We start from the raw sequence: 22,467 nt of genomic DNA, 5'->3' as shown, positions 1-22,467 counted from the left end.
GCGATATTCATTATCCAGCGGAAATTAGAAACCTATAAATATGAGGGGAGGGGAGGAAGGGAAGAACTCAGGTCCAGCATTGCCCACTATCTCAATTGATCATGTTGGCTTCTCTCACTTGAAGTATTGCTCTGGGCTCTGGATTTAGTGCTGCCAGTCCCACTGTTTTCACTGATGTTTTGTTAACACCTCTCATGGGGACCTGAGAGGAGACCAGCTTTATTCTGCCAGGTGGAGGTGGGCAAGAGAAGTGACTTCATGACTGGCACCCACATCAGGGTGTGGAGACAGCACAGAGCTAAGGGTGTGTCCCATGGCCAAAGCTTCTGGTGAAGAGGGATGTCAAACCTTGGGAATTGCTCACCTGTCTGAGGAGGAATGGCTGTGCTGGACCCTTAGCACTGGGCTGTCACCTGCTGCTGAAATAGCAAGAGAAATGTTCTGGTCATTCCTACCTTTGAGAAGGATCTAAAGCAGAGAGTGCTATTTTTAAATACTCAGTTAAATTGTCAGAATAAATATATCATATTTTTGTGCATATATCTTAGATGTTAAAAAAAACAACCCTCTTTAATATAGCAGCAGCTGGTTTAAATGTGCCTGCAGGTAACAGAAGGCAAAGCTTATGCCACAGTCTTCCCTGAACTCTGCTCCCTCCACTTCCTTCCATGTCCTCTGCCCTGTTAGGATTTGTCCTTAAAATACTGCAACTCTCCTTTTTAAACCGTTAAAAGAAAAATAAGAATTTTCAGACACCATTATACAGTTATGGATAAGATAGCTTCACTTCCCCCCAAATCCCACAGCAGAGGGTCCATTTTTGAAACTCTGGGTAGTAACCAGCTGTGGAGAATTTTACAGGAAGAACTCAAACTAACTTATTCTAAAAGCCTGCAAACAAAACTCCTTCCACCTGGGCAAGTCCATGCAGATCAATGAAACTGGAGAGACGAGGTTTATTAACTATAAAAACTTTCAGATCCTCATGGGAGGATCAAGCAGGGTTTTCCTTTGCTGCACCCAGGACCATTCCACCAGTGCACCTGCTCACACTTTGGGCCTGGAACAAGTTCTCTGGTGCTCAGCAGGTGTGCCTCTGCTGTTGGAATAGGAGTAGTCCTGTCCCTTGGCGTGAGAGATGGACAAAAATTACAAGAAAAACAAGGGTACCTATCTATCGAAGACTCTTGTGTTAGCAGTGAAGCTGTTGTGCCTTCTCAGCAAGAGAGGACAGAGATGCTTTCCTTTGTGCCATCAGAAACAGGGGATAAGTGGAATATTACCCCACTGTGGTGGTTTTTGAGGCTAGTGGATTTCTGAAATCAAAATCAATCTTTCTCCTATGTGAAAGAAATCTACAGGGTTAATAGCTAGAGGCACACAGCTAAAATGTGATTTTGAGAAAAACAAGAATAAGACGATGCAGTATTTCTACAGAAGAGAAAATGGGCTCAGAGTTTTAAAAATATCCTTCAGAAAAAAACATAGAAATTACAACTACTGAGCTGACTGAAGAAGCTTCAGTATTGCTTTCCTCTCACCAAGCTTTTCTTGCTATTCTTTGGAATATAATTGGTGATAATTTTCTACTTGAAAGTAGAGTCTGACACAAATCTTACAAGCTACTAAAGGTACTTGGAAAACAAAAGAATAGGTTGTTTTATTTCTCTTTCTAAACAATTTGCTGTTGGAAACAGTGAAGCCTCTTGAACGACTCCAAGACTTCAACTGCTTGTTTTAATGTCTCAAATAATCCTTTCCTTTGGTTGTATTTTCTTCACTGTAAGTAACTATTGCCTCTTTTCTACTTTCCCACTGTTCTGGGCAAATTTGTCTTAGGGCAGAGTTTAACCATTTAGCTGAAGAATATAGCCTTCAGCATGATAAGCTTTACACAGCACACTCAAAATTCACCCTCCACAAATATTCATTTAATACTAGCAGGAATTTTGCTGATCCCCTTAACCTACCTGGTATTTCAGTATTTGCTAGAACACTTAACAAAGAATACATGCACACATACAAACCCCAGATGGAATAATATTGATGAATAATTTGCATTTGTAGAGAAAATGCTTGCCTGGCTCCTTTCAAGGAATGTAGGCACTTTGAATAAGCTTTATGCTCTGACTTTAGCAGGGGCTTGCTTACTCAAAGGTGAAATACAAATACTCTCCAAAACTATAGGAAGAAGTTAGGAAATAAATGTGTGGAAGAATCTTCAGGGCTTATTATTCAGCAAAGGAATTGCCAAACCTGGATTTTTCAGGCAATGCCATGAAAAGATAGAAAGGTAGAAAATAATTGAGTGAACTTTCCTGCCAGATGTGTCAAAGTGCTGGCAGGGAACAGAAACACCAGCAGTGGGTACAGCTCACCATTTTCGTTTTTTATTGTGTGAAATCAGAGATGGGGTTTGACTGGTTTGGCACAGAAAATGCCAAGCTCTTACTCTGCAGAGATTCAGGAATGAGCACAGCTCCTGCTGTTTGCCATGGAGAACGCAGGAGCTTGTGCAGGTCTTTGAAATACGAGGTTTGTCCATTATCAAAAAAGAAAGTGACTCGTTGCTGGAAAGCACTGGAGTCCTCACTGGACAGATTTCAGTGAAACACTAAGAAAATCGCTAATTTTCGTCCATTTTTGCAAGAATCATGGAGGAATTCTCCAATCTCTGCATGTGGAATTTTGTTCTCTACAGTGAGGCTGTGCTCCTCAACAGTCAGAAATAGGATTGAGAAGGTGATGCTAGGCTTCTGCCTTTTTTCTACTTTTGTGCTTATTTGTTGTATTTTAACTTCAAAATTTATATTCCAATAAGCATAATTTGTTCTCATGCCTCTCTCAGCACCTTTTTATGAAATCAGAGCTTTAAAAAAATTATAGTAATAATACTTGCAAATTGTGTCAAAAGCTTCCCTTGTTTACCTGAAAGATGTCAGGTCTGAAGCAGCAGGACTTGTTTTGTTTGGTTGGCTTTTAGACTGCAAAAATTAGCTTCTACACACTGTAAAAATTTGTAAAAGGGGAAAAGAAATGTTAGATCTTTTCCCTATCACCTTATAAAGTGTAATTCAGCTTGACAGTTTCATATACATGGGAGAAGTGAGAGAAACAAAGCATTAACAGCACACACGAGTTGATTGTCTGGAGATTTGGTCTCTAGAGAGCAGAGCTGACGCCTTGTGATGGTGCAAGTTTCTTTGACAACGAGTTGTGTGTAGTTCCAGGCTCCCTCTGGCTCATGTAACACGAGGGAATAGTCTAAAAGATGGCTGGAAAATGTGGAAATCCAGACTGATCCCACTCTACTGGTACCAGCTCAGCTCTCAGCTCATCAGTTCATAAAAATTCTCTTTCAAGCACTGTTTTTTACCAGTGTCTTGACATTTCTATTAATTTTCTATATTTGTTTAAGTGTTGCAAGAATGAATTAAAACAGCATACCTAAAGAAAAGAAAAGAAGAAAAAAAAATTCAATTGGTCTTTTTGCCTTTGCTTTCACCTTTTTTAATACTGGTGAAAATCCAGAGCAAGTTTTGATTTGAATCAAGTCATTTGTGTAAAACAGAAGCATTGTGTTATTACAGATGAACAGCTTCAACCTTCTCATTCCTGCACAATTTCCTATTATGCAATATTTTTCTGCATGGCTTTCAAATATTTTGAATGCTATGTCATTAAATAAAAAAAAGCCATATTTACATGGGCATCAAAGATTAGGCAGTTCTTGACTATCAGATAAAATGAATTTAAGTGAGTCATGAAAAGACTTCTTCTTCAAAATGATGATGGCAGACAAGGCTGTGGAAGAGATTGCTTTGCAAGCATATTGACACAGGGATATCTTAAAAATACAAGATCATCACAGATCCTTTTAAGCACTTATCTGCTGTTTTTCTTTTCTCCTTTTACTCCTGTATTAATTCAAGCCCCAGATAACCCCATCCATCACACCAGGGGACCAATAACAGTTATGCATTTTCAGCCATGTGGACAGCTCAGCCCTGCACTCCCAAACACTTGTGAATGAATCACAGAATCATTGCAGCTGGAAGAGGTCTTTAAGATCAAGTCCAACCATGAGCCCAGAACTATTCACTCTGTCACAGAGCAGTACCAGGGGACCTCCCCAGGCTGCAGCACCTACTTGGCCCATCTACAGTGGATTCCTTGATAACCTCCAGCACTCGTTGGCTCAGTTGTTTCAGTGAGAATATAATAATCACTTAATTAAACCCACAAATAAAACATCAATATAGGTATTTCAGGAAGAACCATCTTCCATTTTGCAAGCTTGCAGGTGACATTCCTCACCAGGTTGTCATGTGTTGGTGGGATGGCAATGGGACACCATTGCCTGAGGGAAACCAGTGCTGAATGCTTTGCCTTCCATCAAATACTCTTAAAGCAGCCCAGTCCTTGGCTGTGTCTCTCTCATCGTGCTGGAAATAGGCAACTGCATCCTCAATGTTTTCAAACTCGAAGCTTTTGCCTCCTGTTATATAAATGCAGAAAGAAAGTTACCATGTGCTCTTTCTATCAACACAAATTACCAATAACATTTTCAAATTTAAGTAAATGAGACACACGTCTTCTGTTCCCTGTGTAAAGGCTGGATCCACTTAAAACCAACAGGAGCCTTTTCATTCACTTCAGTGAACTTTAGATCACGTTCCAAAGAAGTGACATGATTATTTTTTCACCCTCAAATATACATTGGGCTGTTCTTAGTAACAAGCCTGAACTCTGCAGACTCTCACTGCAGAAATTTCAAAAGATGTGAAAATCTTATTTTTCTTTCAGAAGAATTTCTATTAATTTTTCTGAGACACATGCAAAAAAGTCTAACCTTGCCTAGGCAGATTATGGGGGTAGGTTTTACAAGATAAAGTGTGCTTATATTATGTAGGTGTTGCATTGCATCCCATAGTTGAACTCAGATCTGACACAACACCTCACACTATGATCCATGCTGGGGACCTTCCTTCACCAGGAGCTGGACAGCATTCAGGTAATCATTGGTAGAAATCTGTAGAGGATCAGAGAATCGCAGAATCACAGAGGCTGGAAAAGACTCCAAGGTCATCAAGTCCAACCATCAGCCAAGTACCACCTTGTCAGCTAAACCATACCATGAATTGCTATGAATTGTCTCTTGTTTTTTGAACATTTCCACTTTTGCATGGTGACCCCACCACTTCCCTGGGGAGCCTGTTCCAATGTTTAACCAGGCTTTCAGTGAAGAAATGTTTGCTAATATCCAGTCTAAACTCTCCCCTGGAACAACTGGAGGCCATTTCCTCTTGCCCTGTGTATCCTACACAGCAGGGCACTACTCCACAGCCCAGCCCTATGATACATGTGCATATAAAAACTGAAGGCTGATAATAAGCATTTGCATTGCTCTTCACAAAGAGCCACACAGCAAAATCCTAGATGCCAAATCCTCTCTTGTATCTACTTTAAGTGATTCATTTGGGGAAGGAAGGTTTTATAATGTTTATTTGAGCCTGGAGGAACTATCCTGTTAGCACACCAATAAATGTTGAGTGTAATACCACAACACTTTCCTATTTTTCAATACCAAGGGAATTCTCACAGCGTTTGTGTCTGCAGCAGGCAAGGAAAAGCAACAGCTTTCCCCCCTGAGCCAGCCTGCCTGCCGTGTGCCAGGTCTGCACGAGCCCGGGGTCCTTCCAGAACAATATGTTAACCAGGAAATTGGAACTTTGGAGTAGAAACTTAATCCAAAACCAGAAAGAAACATGAAAATGTGTACAAACAGTTCTCCAACTGGTGTATTTAAAAACACATTTCTCTTTTTTTTCCTTCCTTTTTTTTTTCTTTTTCGTTTCTGCATATTTAATCCCCCTTATAGTAAGCAGGAAAAGGTGCAAGATTAGGGTAACAGTAAAAGAGTGGAAAATTTCCAAAAACTGAAAGGCAGAAAAGAGAAAACCACTTAATTATTACCCTTCTTTCTCCACCCAAAACCTTCTCGAATTGTATTCCCACTTAAAATTTAAGCAGAGGCTATATATATATTGATCAAAAATACACTTTAAAAAATACTGTTGTGTGTAGCACTACCTTTGGAGTACTCTTAGCAGAATAGATTTTATGTAAAACATTGATTCTCAACAAAAGTTTGTAGAAGTATGTGCAGGTGAAATATCCACAGGATTTGTTTTATCCCAACACCATAAAATTGTCATTTTGTAACAGATTCACTGCCCAGCCGCATTCTTTCAGACTATACAAGCAGGCTGAAAGACCTCAAGATCACAGTGCATCCTTCTGTTCTCACTCTGGGAGCTAAAATTCTCTTCACTTGTGAAAATGTTGCAAGATTTTTATTTTGCAAGTCATCAAAGAGCACGGAGTATCTTAAAATAAAAACCACCAAAAAAGTCCAGAAAAGGTTCCGCACATACAAGAGTCTCCAGACTTGAATTTTCCACATTCTAAAATTTATTTGTGTGTCTAAATTCCTTTTTGCTTAGAGGAGCTAAATGCAAAAAGACTTGGAAGGATGGGCCTTTAAGTGAGAGCTGTAAGTTCAGTGTTGCAGCTGGACAGAGCAGCAACACAGCAGGGACAAGTGGGAACAAGCCAGGCACACTGTCATTTACCTCCTGAAATTCCAGCCATTTCAACACTTAAAACCCTGTGACCAGTAAAATGTTTATCTTATTTAACCCTCAGAACACTTCAGAGTTTCTCCTTCAGCAGTCAGAAAGTTTGGCTATTGCTCAGCAAACAAAAGTACATCTCATTTACAGTGAGATAACTCCAGAAGCAGAATTAGCACTAACAGAGAAGAACTAAGTCCAAGGTATATTTTTGAAACACTCATCAGACTTCAAAGAGCCGCAACTCCACTGTCCCAAATGTACCTGCAGATGTATTAACATGCACTCAAAAGCACTGTGAGCTCACACACAAGACCATATATAACCCTTCCAACCCATGTTCCACCCAACCTTGGGAGCTACGGCCTTCACGCTTCCTTTGAAAAATGGGCTGCAACAGGAGAACTGCTCATGAGCGCATTATCAGTTGCTTGAAACTCAGCCTAGCAAAACAAGCAAAACAAACACTCCCTGAAAGATTAATGCAGCATTTTCTGACTGGCAAGCTTGCTTTGGATGTAGTACAGCAGCGCTGACTGCAGACAGCCAGGCTCCATTACTTCATAGACCTGTCTCGCAGCAGGAGACACATCGGGTGGCAGGTACCAATTCTCAGATCACAGAGATCCTGCCGAGTGAGGGATGTCATGGGCTGTGCACAGCCTGGCAAATGGGTGAGCCACCCCTGCAGCAGGAGGTTAGCACTGTACAATGTTACTTTTCCCGTTTGCTGTTTCTGCATCTTCACCGTCTTGGGCCACGGCCATCAGTGTGCAAGGGTGATCTGCTGAGCTTCTGAGATGAACATAGACACAAAGGCAGATTCATATTGTGTTTGTAATATCTCCCTTTATCAGGACATAAGTCCAAACATTTTCTGTTTACAAATAAGAAAGCCCAGTGAATCTTTGCACTCACATTAGCAAGGGCGAGGGAATTCCCAAAGGCAGGCGAGTGCACATGTGTGGGTGTGTGTATATATAGACATCAAGCAACTCTTGGATGCATCAACAAGTTACTGGGATAATGCTAGAGAATTAACAGTTAAACACAGCAATTACCTTCTAAGCTTTGCCTCAGACAGTCAATAATCTTGTCCCAGTTAATGCAGCTGGCAAAATTCCCATTTGAAAGGGCAGGATTCTCCAGTAGACTCTTGAACAACTGCACAAAGAAAGGTGATACACAGGTTAGCATAGATGCATGGAGCAATCCAGTTATGGATTTCCCAGATTTTGGCCCTTTTTTTTTATTAGTTATGTCAGCTAAGTGTAGGAAGGCATGGCATGCATGATAAGCCCTGGAAAACTTCAAAAGTCCAGTTTGTGCTCTTTAATCTGAACAACTGGAATTCTGCATGGGAATAATGCATACACTCTCCACAGGGGAAAAAACCCATAGGGTTTTCAAATTCACAAAAGTGACTTTGTGTGTAATTATGGTCATAGGTATTTTTGATCATGTCCCAGCTAGACAAAAAGCCCCATTAGAAAGCTACCCACTGTCTACTTTTTATAAATAAAATTAATTCAATTTAGACAGGTATCACAGGTATTCTTTTGGCTAAAAATGGACAGAGGTTGTGATAGACCACTATTTCCTTCCTTTATCATTTATTCATGGCAAGGCACTGACAAGACACTGACAAGACTCATGACAAGATCACTGAAAGTTATTAGGTGTCCAGGTACCAGAAAGCCACAACTTTATTTTCTTTCAAGATCCATTAAACTTTTCCACATCACTTTTTCTTTTGTTTTACCACTATTGTTTAAATACACCTTCAAGATGCAAACCAAAGCTAGATGAGTTACAAGACAAATCCTTGTTAAAAATCTAGGCAACACTTCTACAACAAACGCTTTTAAGTCCAAAAATAAGCTTATCCCAACACTGTTTGTTTTAAAATCTTTCCTTCCAGTTGCATTTTTTCAGGTATTCAGGTAGATGCCCCTTCTCCCCTGCCACTACTTGACCTGAAGCAGGGAGCAGTGTCTCCCAAGCCATGCTCCATGCGGCCAGACTGTACAGGAAACGAAGGCTGGGATTCTTCTGCCTGCTCTGTCAGATGTGCCAAGCAATTCGTGGAATTCCAGAGGCATTTGTCCAGCAGGAGGAACACTTGACTCCAGTTTCCTGGTCTGTAGATGAGGAACAAGTATTTTTTTGATAGTCTCCAGTTCAGCAGACCTGAAAGCAGAGGATTTATTACACACAAGATCAAGAAGCCTCTCCTTTGATCATTTATACAGTGAATGAAGGCATTCAGAGCCCAGCTCCAGCACACTCTGAAATATTCCTGGACACAGCCAAGAACAATAACTAAGCATTGGTTGGAGAGCAGATCCTTTGCTGGGGGACATCAAACAGCAACTTGGTTGTTTTTGGTGGGGAAACAACAGTTTACATAAGCTAAAAATATAATCTTTTTGCACATGGAGCTCTTCTTTGTAAACCATCTTTGATACACATCTGGGAGCCAGATAATAAACACTTCAGATAAATCACTGGAAGGTTTTGAGAGCTTTACGTGCTCTCTTGGACTTTCAGTTGAAGAGCAGAGGCCAGAAGTCAGCACTGATTACACCTCAGTAGCAACTAAACATTATAAATATCAAAGTTGCACTCATTTGGACAGTTTCTGTGAGCTTTCTGTTCTGTTTCTGAAGAGCTCTCTTCAGACCTCTGCATCTTTTATTCTGTGGTACTTAGATACTTACGCCCCATGCTTGAGTAGGGCTGGATATCCCACTGAGCCTTGAAACATCAAAAAAGGATTGCCAGAACATTTCTTTCTCCTGTAAATCAAGCAGACAGGTCCATGATGCCCATGGCAAGTTTTCCCCATGACTCAACCCCTCATTCAGCCATGGCCTGTCCCAGAACTGGGGCAGCGCCTGCAAGTTATTGTCACCTTGGAAGGACTCATTCACACAGCCCAAGCACTTGGGGTTTTAAGGTGTAGGGAAGTCCCAGTCAGCTGGAGCTACTCAAGGAGATCAATATTTATCAAGAAGTTTTCTTTGACACTTGGTTGAAGTGTAGTTCTGAAGTGATCTTCTCATAAGAGTTACCACAGCTCTTAATTAACAACAAGATTTTTCAGAAGGACATAAAAAATGAGGTGGTGGACAACTTCCAACAGCATGAGCTTTGGAAAACCCTAGGGGGCAAAAAATGAGAGGACAATAATCACCCCCAACTCAGTATTGAAACACAAAAGAGGCCACTCCCTTAAAATTTAAGTCACATTATCACAACTGAGTTCCCACCTCTAAGCCCTCATACTCACAGTATTTTCTTCCAAAAACTGGTCAGCCATTGTCAGTATTCTTAACTTCTTAGTGGCGATCAAAAATTTTGTAAAATAAATTGTACTAACAAACAGGTAAAGAGAAAAAAAGATGATTATTTTAACAGCCAAATCCAACAGTGTTGTCTCAGGAGGCACCTGAAATTTTGCTTACATAAGTACTGTAGGCTTGAGCTCATGCTAAGACAAGCTCAACAACATTTTAAGGTTTGGTAGAATAACTTTAATGTTATAACTTCATTCAGTCATTAAGATAGCAACAATTTAAGATAGAAAAAAAATGTCTTTGCACAAGTTATTCTATGAAGGACTGGAATATTAATGTTATTGGGTACATGAAACCCTGTGCAACCATGGAAACCATGGCATTGGATCCATTCAGCCTCCAAAGCTGAGCTGGGGCCTATGGTTGCTATGAGAGGCTATAGCACACACCTCTCAGCAGTTCTGCTTAGAAAGTTCTATTGTGTGTTTGTCTACACTTCATCTCAGCATAAAGCTATTTGTGGAACTGAGGTTAAGAAGAGGGTTCTGAAATCTGAAAACATACCTTACAGATTAATTTAGGAAATCAGTTGCTCTTTCACAACACTTTGGAGCTTATTTGTGACAATTTAACTGATATCTTCCCTTGTTCTGAAAAGATAAAAAAAGGATATAGTGAATTTGACTTGGAGAAGTTAGGGATTAATTTATATTCCAGGAGCATATATGTATCCTTTTCAAGCTCATCCTCAGCCCAGACATCCTACAGACAGCCTGCAGGAGTTGGTATAGAAACATGTTGCTGGTTTATGGGGTTTTTTAAAATTTAATTGCAAAATTTTAAGGAAAAATATAAATGTAGATCTTTTGAAACACAATAAACTCAAAACTGTAGCTATTATTTAATCAATTAACTTTTCTAATTGCAAGAGCAATTACACTAGGAACAATAACATGGCAAATAAAACCATCTTGATGTACAATAATAAAGCCTAAAAATCAAACAGAAGTTGAGGGAATGACATCTGTAGCAGGGTGGGGCAGGAGAAAACTTTCCCTGTGAAAAGCATGAACTCACCTAAACCAACAGCACAACTTTTGTTTAAAGTCACTTACTATGCCTTCAAAGCAGGTGATGATCTCTGCACCAGCTCCTCTGACAGCAGCACCCCCCCACCAATTTTCCACACTCAAGGTGCTGTCCTCAGACCACCTCTTCCCTGTCAGCATCAGAACCCTACCCAAGCCATTCATATTCCAACTTTCTGTGTGACTGTCTCATTTAAAACCACTTCTCCTACCTTGCAGAACCTGCTCTCTCTGGGAAGATTGAGCCGTAGTTTGGTCTCCATAACGTTCGCCATCTGTCTGCTCTCTGAGCTCATGCCTCTGCTCCCCAAGACAAATTTTGCTGCTTCTACATATGCAGGTTGCACCAGAAATATCAGAATATCCAACTTGAGAAAACTGAGCAGAGCTTCAATCTTCTGAGTCCAGGTGCCTTTTTTGGTGTGGTTGAAGTGTTCAGCGGATGACAGTGCTCGTTCCTGGGAGTAACAGTCAGGAGCAGCCTTTCTGCTCAAGAAAGGCTTGGAATTGCTTCCAGCTTTACCTCTATCAGAAGGAGTTTTGATTCCTATTTCATTTTAGAGTCCATAAAAAAGCCACCCAGTTTCCTCCAAGGTATTGTGGGTGCATCTTGCTCGGTGTCACTCAGCAGCCTGGTGGCCATGGTGAGCAGCTGGCAGGTGTTGCAGGTGTTACAGGTGTCGGATGGGTGGAGGCCAGTAGTTCACCTGAGGTGTGTACAGCAGATGGAGATGACTCCCCTGACACTCAAACAGGCTGGGGAACACCCTCCAGAGAAATACTCTGCAATAACATCAGAGCAAGCAGAAGGTGTTCAAAACCATACACTCTACACTAAAAATGCTTATTCAGTTGAGGCAGTAACCAAAAATTACAGGACATTGTAAATTATTTTCTTACATAACAGATGGCAGAGCACTCTTCTTCCCTTGCTTTTGTTAGTGGACCATTATTTTGGGAGACCCAACTCCAAGGGCAGTTTCCTGCTCTATGCAAGGCTCATGTGTCCTGCACAAGAAGCCAAAGTGGTTCAAATCTTTGCACCTGAAAGGGCAAAGCTGGTTCACAGGGAGTGGTGCCACATATCCATGGAGGATGTCACATCTCCTTAGGAAAGTGTTCTCTAAAATTCTCAGTGCCTCCTTTTTCATGTATGATTTTTCCAAATGTGATTTGTAACACCTGCATCCTACTCCTGCATCACACTTCGCTTTTACCAAGCAAAATAGGTGCTTAAATGCTTTCATAAAAGTGCTTTTGGAAAAAAATGTGAGAAATACCAGGCAAATGCTCAACTCCTGATTTACAAATGGTGGCAAATCCCTCAGCCTGAACCTTTACCATTAATTTACAAAATAAACATTCCTAGGAAGAGCAAAAGCTGTGAATGTGCTGCATGCAGCAGGGAGGATGTCAGAGTTGGTGCCCTGGTTCAAACACCAGTACAGTCATGAACCACTGAAGGACCAAGGGCCCTGTTTTGGGCACATCTCTGTTGTTATCTCCAAGGATCCAGGTCAAAGGGCTGCCAGGAATTATGAACCCAGACATCCACTACTGGTTTAGCAGTTCTCTTAGCTTTGGGATAAGGTACATGAGAATCCTCACTTTAAGCCAAACACAGAAGCAGACACGTGTCTTGTGGATGGCAAGGAGCACCAAGGATCACTCTGCTCATTCAGGATCAGCCTTATTTCAGAGACAGCTCAGAAGCTTCTGTTTGCAGCACGTTTGCAGCTATAACCTTAAGGTTTCAGAGTGTGAATTACTGTGGTGACATGATGAGGCAGAGAGAAATGGCAGTGACCTGCAAGCTACTGTTTGGTAGTGTGTTAACCCATTCCTACCCATAGCCATGAGCATTTCTCATGGCTGAAAGCACATTGTACCTGTCATTGGGTGCCCTGATTGAAGTAACTCTTTGGAATTTGGGCCCATTGAGACACACAAGGAGAAATACTTTAATGGAGTAAAAATCAGAAGCATAAAATCTAAACCAAGGGCTACTTTTAATATTCAAGTAGTTGTAGCAATAGAGCCTTTCTCTTACTTTCTGCTCAAACCATGTTCCATACAAAACTGAGTAGCTCTCAAAAACTGCACTCATCTATCAATAAATTGAGAGAGAAGCTGCCATGTTTAGAGGAAGAACAAAGCTTAGGGCTTCTACATCAGCGCTTAAGCAATATCAGAATCTCTCTTGGCTCCCTGATTTACTCACTAAAATTCAGCAGACTTCCTCACAGCAGGAAGTAAATCTCCATTCTGGATGGCAAGATCTCCACTCTGCTGAAGTCAAAGTAACTTTTCCCTATGAGATACAAACTGAAAGAGGATTTAATCTACTTCCAGCATTAGGCTTTTGCATCTAGTTGGGATTTGGCCATGCATTTATATTGTAATGTCTAAGTTCTAACACTCTTGGGAGTCATGCATGTTCCAAACTTCCAATCAGTATGTAGGGATAGCAATTGTGATATCTGGCCTAGGTTGATGCACTCCAAACTCTTATTTCTGCTATGCCCTATACATGTCCTTAGGCCCCCAGAGCTATGTAGGCAATATGGAATATTAGTGAAAGTGACTTAGAATTTAGGCCAACACAATCTTGGTCTATGTCACATCTTATAAATGTGATATATTTACATGTGATAGTTTGATGTAATATATAAAACACATAAGATCTTACTGTATTTAATAAATGCTGAGAGCTAGCATAATCTACATAGATTTATGATTTCCCCCATCCATTGTTTTACCAGTGATAATCAAAAAAGACTACTTGATTTAGACCATTTAGCTGACTTTTTTGTCATTTTGTAGTAAATGTATATTTTAGTATATTTTCCCTTACTTTTAACAAACTTGCATAGGTGCAGGCTCACACACAAATCAAAAAGTTGCCTGACTGTTTATTGCACCTTTTTAGGAACATGTTGGTATATCTCCATTCTGGAAAACATTTCACAGTTCAGTGATGGAAAATAGTTTGCACTTCATTTGTGCATGTACTAATTTTAGATTAAGCAGGACCACATAAATCCTGCTGAAAAATGATGCAATTAAGCCAGACCTATTTGTAAAAAGGACAACATGTGGCTGTAATTATAATGGCAAAGCATTCAGTAACACAGTGACTTATTAGTGCGCTAAGAGGAGTTTGTGAAACATGCTGAGTAAGTCTTTACAGGAATAAATCTTAATATTCCCCCTAAAGCCATTAAAATCCATCCTCTGTTGCATTTCTGATCAACTTCCAGGGTGATTTGCTTTTCCAAAATCGTCACTTTTGTTGTAAGAGTTGCAGTCAGTGTGTGCTGTACCTACTGCTATGGTGGGAGTAGCTGTAGCTGCTCCATTTGATTTTTTTCAGAGCAAAACTCCTGCCCAAGAGTGACTGGATGACTGGCACAAGCACCAAAGCTCTCTCTCTCTATCTATTTAGGTGACCAATAATCTGTAAAGATTTATAGAGCTCATACTTCACGATGCTGTTGCAGTTTAAATGAGGATTTCGATTTCTCAGCACATTTCTAAACCCTTGGCAGCCCCCAAGAACCATCAGTGCCTTCACCAACACAATCTGGGGTAAAAACTGTCAATACCCTCCTTGTCCTTTTCCATGACCACAAAGACTGTGTCCACTATGACGCCAAGGAAGGGAACAAGCCAAGTTTAAGACCATTTTTAGTTGTTTAGAGCCAAATTCAATTTGCTGTCTGTACTTCAGCAGTAGAAATCTGCGTTGTTCTGCAAGCATCCCTCCCTTCCTGCTGTTCACAGGTCACACTGTCTCTTGTGGTGACATATATGGGAAGGATTTTGTGCTCTTGGGACACACCTGTGAGGGCAAGCAGGACAGAAGAACTGTCCTAGGCCATGTCATCCAGGGACAGGGACCAGCAGTGATGCAAGTTTCTAATTCTCACATTCAGCAAAAGCCCCGCAAGCTCAGCTCCACAAAGTGTGGACTGAAGGTGAGTTAGGGCTCAAATCCAGGCTCAGGTCCTCATTTGAACTACAATACACACATACCAAACCCCCTCTATGGGCTTTTTGGGGAATGGTCCTTCTATCACCTCCTCCACATTCAAATGTCCATGTGAGGTGGGTGCAGAAGGGGATGTGAGAATCTCAGGACCCCATGCCACCAGGCTGGCCAACAATGGGAACGCTCTTTCCAGCCCAGACATGGAAGTCTGGCTGGCACGTGCAAGAAAGAATTGATTCATTGTTAGTGTTTCTTTCTCAAATTCTTCTCAAGGATGGTGCAGATGATAATCTGGGACAATGATACAGCTTTGCCAAAGGTCCAACATGTCGACCTTTTAAAGGTAAAAATAAAATGTATAAATATTTTTTTACTTCCAATCCCCAGTCTTTCTGATTTGCTGCTTCATTCTTCAACATAGCAGGAAAGGCTTATTTTCATAGTTGCATGTCTTGCCCTGAAGTAGATCAGAAAGCCCCTCTCATCTCCAAAGGGCTCATTTCCTTCAGAATTAACACACTGAGTCAGTCGTTTCTTTGGTTTCAGTGACCTTTCTTCCCCTACTAGCTGGGGGGCTTGGTTCTTTTGCAGGAGAACACGTAATATAAACATAATCAGCCCTTTCACATCATGGAACTCTTTACTTCAGCAGGAGATTCCTTACCCTGATATATTTTTTTTCTGACATGCTCCAGCTAAAGTAAGATCCATAGGAAGGAAAAAAATATGAAGGGATCTTAAATGCTAACATCCATTGAAACATCACTTAAAGTGCACCTGTGTCTTGTCATTTCAAAATTAATACAAGGCAAGTTATGTGATCCCTTTTGGTAATTAATTCAGCCCTCTCAGATTCCCCTTTCCACTCATGTTTATTAGCACAGAAAAATCCTCATGCAGAAAAACAGACAAAATAGCCAAAGGACTCCTGTTGGAGCAAAGCACTTGGAGGAGGAGAAAGGGGCAAAGCTCTGCCTTGGTGATTAAAACACCTGAGTGCCTGAAGCATTCAGGTGTGGGAAAAATGTTGCTGAAGTGATGCAAGCCTTTAAAAATGCCATCACAGTTTGCCTGGAAATTCAAAATCCTCATTAGCTGTATGAATAATTTATCAGCTGTTCCACCAGGCAGGGAAGGGACACTTGTGTTGTCTACTTGACAACACAAGCAATGAAACTGGTTACCAGAAGCAAAAACTTCCTGAGAAATGGAAATTCACTCACAAACTCTGGTCATTCCTTGCCAGAACTTTTACAAAGATATCATAAAGAGACCAGTTACAGAGGCACAGGGTACCCCTTCCAAGGACTGCTCAAAGTAGTTAATGCACTTTAAAGAATTGCACTGACTTTAATCCACCTCTTATTTGGTTTAAATAACAGGTATGGCATGTGCAAAATAAAAAAAAAAAAGAAAGTTTCGAAAAATCCAGTATTAGTAGTTAAGCATCCTCAAAAATGTCTTTTAAATTAACTTGAGGAAGTTTGAAAGTACTGTAAGGAATAAATGTTGCTTTTAATCTTTCAAAGCCCAAACTGTGGCATTCCTGTTATCTGTTCCTGCCAAGTGTAAGAAGCATACAGGTCTTTAGGCACCCAGCAGCGATTCTTGGAAGGGCAATGAAAGAGGGAATGGCAAAAGCCTGCCAAAAGGAAAATCAAAGCCATACCTGCAAGCTGCAGTACAGTTCTAGGAATCCCTTCTGACTTTTCCTTTTCATGTGTTTGAAACTGAAACTTTTCAAAATGTTGGCGAGGTTCTTTAAAATAGTTTTAACTTCTGAACAACTTGGAGGGATGGGGGAGAGGAAGAAAGAGGAGGCAGAGATGGGGTTAACCGACCAAAAATAAATGGAAAGAAAAAGGAAAGAAGCAGCATTAAATGGAACTGAATTGTCTCAAAGCAGCCTCTTCAGAGGAAAGGAGCCCTAAAATGCAGGAAATCTGTCTAACCCCCTAACTATTCCCACTCAAGCTGCCCTGAAGTCACAGATGTTACTGATTCAGTTAGATAGCAATTCCAAGCTCCCAAAACAGATTCCAAGTGAGAAAATAGGAAAAGTCCTTGGTTGCTATTAGATACGCATTCTGAAGTAAAAAAGAAGTATGAGCAGGGAGGAATTTGTGGCCTGGATTAGAGGTTCCACAGTAATTAAAGAGCAATGACAAATGGGGTCTGGGCTGACCTATTGAACGAGAAGCCACAGGGCTGGGAGCTCAGGCAGCAGAGAAAATTCCTAGGGAAATGTGTCAGGGTTTTTTCCTGCTGTGATTTACTGACATGTTTAACAGGAATGAAACCCATACAGGTCTCTGCAAATGTAACAAGGGCCTACAGAGATTAGATGAAAAAGTGGAGAATTTAGAAGGGCATGCTAAAAGCCTTGTAAATGTGTTTTTAACTGTGCAATTAAATTCTGTGTTGGGGTTATAATTTATGGCATTGTTGCTAAAAACCTGGAGGAAAGTTATCTCTTATTGAGAGGCTGAGGACATATCCCTCCAATGTGTCCAGCAGCCTTCAAAATTTTAACAATTACATCAACAACTTGGGAAGGAAAAAAGGCACTGCCTATAACCCATGAGAATAAGAGTTAAAATAAATAGGATGCTAAGTCCTGCCACTAAGGGCTCCAAATGAAGGAACAAGCAGGTCCCCAGGTGGGTGATGCAGGTAATGCAAATTCTCCTTGTGATGACCATCAGAAGTTGTCCCCACCCCACACTGCTAACCTGGGGAGAGCAGGTGGATAAGGAGGAGATGTTAAACAAAGCCAGGCAGAAGGGGGGTTGAGAGACCTGATGACAAAATCTGGGATCCTGTTATCCCAGTCCTGGGGGACACAAGGCTGGGGAGCAGGAACTGAGTGGTGACTCCATCCCATGCCATCCCATCCCATCTCACCTCATCCCTCCAGCTGCTTCTGTCTCTGCTTCACTCCCCTCCTTGCCAGGGGAATTACTGAATTTCTCTCTTGGGAAGCAGAGATGAGCATCCTCTACAGACACAGCCCTGAGACAAGTCCTACCTGGGCTTTGAGGGCCGAAGCTCTGCTCCTGGCTGTGCTGCTGGGTCCACAACCCCAGCCTGCCCTAAATTCCTTTCCTATTCCTCCCCACTCAGTAGCTGAAGAGGTTTTATTTTCAAGATATTTTGTGTTGTTTTGTACATTAAGTTTTTGTTTCGTTTTCACTGAAGTTTTTTCCCGATCTCTGGGTGCCTGCCCTGGCAATTAGCTAGATTCACTGTTCAATTGGAGTATACACCTGGCAACATAATGATCCTCCCTCACAACAAAGCAAATTAATATGACCAGCCAATAAATCAATTGGCAGAATCAAGGCCCTTCCACCCAGCTCCCAATCCCATGCCATCAGGCCTCCTCCAAAGCTTTTGCATGCAGATGGTTTTTTACATCAGGCTGGAAGGGTCGGTAAGGGTCAGGGTTTGACACCATTGAGGCTGGGGAAGGGCTCCAGAGCCAGCAGGCATCTGCAAAATGTGCTGTTGGCAGCTCTAACCATCCACAGTCAGGGTCTTCTAACTGGAGTGAGCCCAGCCCTGCATGTGGCACTTGCAACTCCTTCAAAGTGGTAGAGGGTGGTTTCAGGGAAGCTGGAGGATCACAAGGACACAGACATGAGCTCACTCCATCGTCCAACTTCAGCACCTCTTTAGCCATCTCTAAACTGGTTTGACTTTCCATAATTATTGCTCAGGTATGTTTGAAATGGAGAATTCAAAATCTTGCATACAAATAGTTCCCTGAGTGTCAAAAGCAGCAACACTTCTCTTCTTGAGATTATTCGTATCAGATGATATTTGATCTTCAAAAACATCAGCACAAGGCAACTGCATTTCTGTCAATAACACCAGCATTTGCAATATTGCTGTATCAGTAACACTAACAGTTCAACCACACCAAAACCCAATACAAACCTGTACAGTAACAGCTTGGAATAACAATGGCATAAATCAAAATGATGTCTAATGAACCAAAAGGCTCTGTATATTTTTGGACAGCTGTGATTAGAAAGCTTAGCTGAACTCAGCTAAGCTGAACTTGGCCAGGTTGGGCAGAGCTTTGAGTAATTTGGTCTAGTGAGAGGTGTCTCTGCTCAAGGCAGGGGGTTGGAAAAAACGATCTCTAAGGTCCATTCCAACCCAAACCATTCCAGGATCCTATAATTCCTTTGAGGAGAAAGTGGGGCTGAACTGACAGCCTGTCTTTCCTGCACCACTGCGGCAACAGGCTGGGGCTCAGGGGAGGAAATTTCTGTGTGACTGATACTGCAACAGATAAGGCACGAGTCCCATGACAAATAAAAAGTTAACTCCTGCTTAGGAAAAGTAGGTTGGATTACAGATAGGTAGGGGCGGAGTTTCAAGGTGCATCACTGGGAGATGAACCAGAACTAAATAATCCTGGGCACTTTCTATGGGCAAAGCAGCCTCTGGAATGTATTGTTTCCTTGAAGGCAGCAAAGCTGAGGTGACAAAAGGAAGAAAAATGGGTGGAAAATGAAGCAAATATCCTTGACTAATGAAAGACATGAGGGCTAGCAAACTTCAAATGATTCATAGTTGGAGATGTGAGAACCCATCCAATATTAATGCATTTAAAAAAAAAATTCTGACCAAAATATTGCATGTGCTTGAATTGAGCCTTATGCAATCTTCCTCTCTCTCATCAAATTCCCAGTTTTCAGGTGAGGGGATGTAAAGAGAGATCTTCCAGCAGGAGTGTGTCATCCCCTGCCATCCCATGGACACATGACTCCATGGTTATGGGAAGCAGTTTTATCCTAATTCCAGGTGAGTTTATTCCCTTGTCCTTAGGCACAGCAGATATCTGACAGCTCCTTGAGTATCACTAACACCTTTTTAAAAATTGATGTGCAATAAGAGTTGGATTTCTGGAGGGGGAAGTGGTGCCAGAATAATCTGTTTGAATCCCTCTAATTGAAAGCTCAATGCAAAATTCAAGCAAAGGCAAGCTGAGTCCACAGCACGTGGACACCCATTAGCATAATGAGAAGAAACACGAAGGCTGCAAAGGACATGGAGAGAAATAATCTGGACTGAAGATACATTGAGTGCACACATTTATGGAACTGTTCTTCACTGGCAAAGGGGAAATGCATTTTCATAGAATTATGGAACGATTTGGATGGGAAGGGACCAAGCTCATCTTGTTCCAACCCCCCTGCTGTGGACAGAGACACCTTCCACTATTCCAGATTTCTCCAAGCCCCATTCAACCTGGCTTTGAACTTTTCCAGGGATAGGTCATCCATTCACAGATTCTCTGCAGCCTGTGGCAGAGCCTCACCACCCTCACAGGGAAGAATTTCTTCATACTACCTTATCCAACCCTACTCTCTGTCAACTTAATTTCAATAATTACACATATCTTTAGCATGTACCCATGATAGTGAGATTTTCAGATCTGTGCTCATGCCTCTGGAAAACTAAAAGTCTACCCAAAGTCAGGTTCAAGCAGTTAGTCAAATGCTGAAGCTGGAAAATGTCACTGGAATGTCCCAGAGCAAACTGGGATCTGCAATATCTTGTGGGATACACAGGTAGAGGGCACAAGTGATTCCTCCATCCCTTCAGGTGAGGAAATGGACTGTGCAGTGAAGCAATGCAATGGTGAAACTTTCCCAGATATTACAAAGGGATTCAACATCTACTCACACACAGAGAAAAATGCCATTTTCTGAACATAGAGCTTGAAACTTACCATGATTTTTGGCCCTTTTTCTCAAACAGGCTGGTTCAAGTTGGGAGTCAAGTATTGTTAACTCAAGAAGTATTACTGGATGTATTTTATGTCAGTTTAATAATTTATGGATAACTATTGGGTGACCTGTCATAAGTTAGTTAGCACTGCCCCAAAAGATAGTTTGGGATGTACAGAGTGATTTACATAACAGATCCTGTCATGTCTCTGTCTTCTCTGTTTTTTTCATTTATTTATGTGTAGAGCCAGGCAGATAATGGAAAAAGTAATTAATAGATTTGGCTTGAAAAATGTTTTGATATTAGGGTATATTTTATTAATACAAACTATCTGTCCAAACTCCAGGAGCTGGATGAATAATAAGCAGAGAAAACTTTGCTTACTGCAGGTACAGCATGAAATTTTTTGCATAAATCTTCTGACAGCTACCTTTTAACCAGATTTAGCAAGGTGGATAAACCAAACGAAATCTAGGAGAAAAAATTAAGAAGGCGGCAAACATACCTGACTACTTGCTCTCACAAAAAGAGCAGATTGCTGCTAGAAAGCCAAATTCCCAGCTGGAGAATGATCCCTGGCTGGGGACCAGGTCAGCCACACAGGTAGGCAAGAGACGAGACACAGCAAGGTTGGCTGGGAGTTCCCTGATGGCAGCAATGATTTACCTGCAGTGCTGCAGGTATCAGGATGGCCTAAGGCACCAATTCCACAGACTTGCACAGGAAGCAGGAGTCAGCAGGGAGAGCTGGCTGTGGCTTGTGTCTTTCCAACCAGGTCATTTGTCCTGTGGAACAAAGAGACTTGGAATACAGAATAAGGGAATAAATAGGAGGAAGCTGACACTGTTAGTGGTTATTTATTACCTATTTACTAGCAAGCAATGTCTGACCTGGAGGCTATGCTAACGAAACATCCTCAGCTAACTCCTAAATTACCAATGGCTTCTACTCCTGCCACTGAACTCAAATCTCTGCCTGGGAGTCAGGTTAGCTTCTTGGCTGCTGCTGAGGAAGTCACTGTGTCTGATGACAATAAGTTATGAAACCAGAAAGTGCATCAATAAATATGATGGGCTGTCTGACCATCTTGAGTCCCTGCGTTATATAACGGGGTTCAGGTACCCAACAAAAGATTTACACCACTCTTTTAGAATAATCTTTTAAAACAAGAAAAGATACTGTCACTTGATGACTACAGATTTATGGGAATACCAGAAAAACAATAGTCTTGGAAGAGCCTCTCTTTGGGCTGGCAGTTGATGTCCAATGTCCTGCTCAGAGAATTCTCCTTGCCACGTAATAAAAGGGCTGGTGAGGTGCATTAGGTCCATCACATCCGCTTTTATCCTGGTGTCCTTGTGACTGCCAACTTTCTTCATAGGATCATAGAATATCTTGGGTTGGAAGGGATGTTTTGAGTTCATCTAGTCTAATTCCCTGCCATGGTCAGGGACATCTTCCACTAGACCAGGTTGCTCCAAGACCTATCCAACCTGACCCACTTTCAGGGATGGGGCAGCCACAGCTTCTCTGAAAACCAGTTCCAATGCCTCACCACCCTCACTGTAAAAACATCTTCCTTATGCCTAATCTAAATCAACCCTCTTTTAGGTTAAAACCAGCACCCCTTACCCTATTGTCAAGGTTCCCTCTTCTCCCTCCACCTTTCCAAAACTGTCCTTCCCTAAGCAAATCTGTGATCTGTGTTT

The sequence above is a fragment of the Fringilla coelebs genome, assembly GCF_963513975.1.
Source record: "Fringilla coelebs genome assembly, chromosome: 9".
Taxonomy (NCBI): Eukaryota; Metazoa; Chordata; class Aves; order Passeriformes; family Fringillidae; genus Fringilla; species Fringilla coelebs.
The sequence above is the reverse complement of the archived record's forward strand: the minus strand, read 5'-3'. Positions refer to the sequence as shown.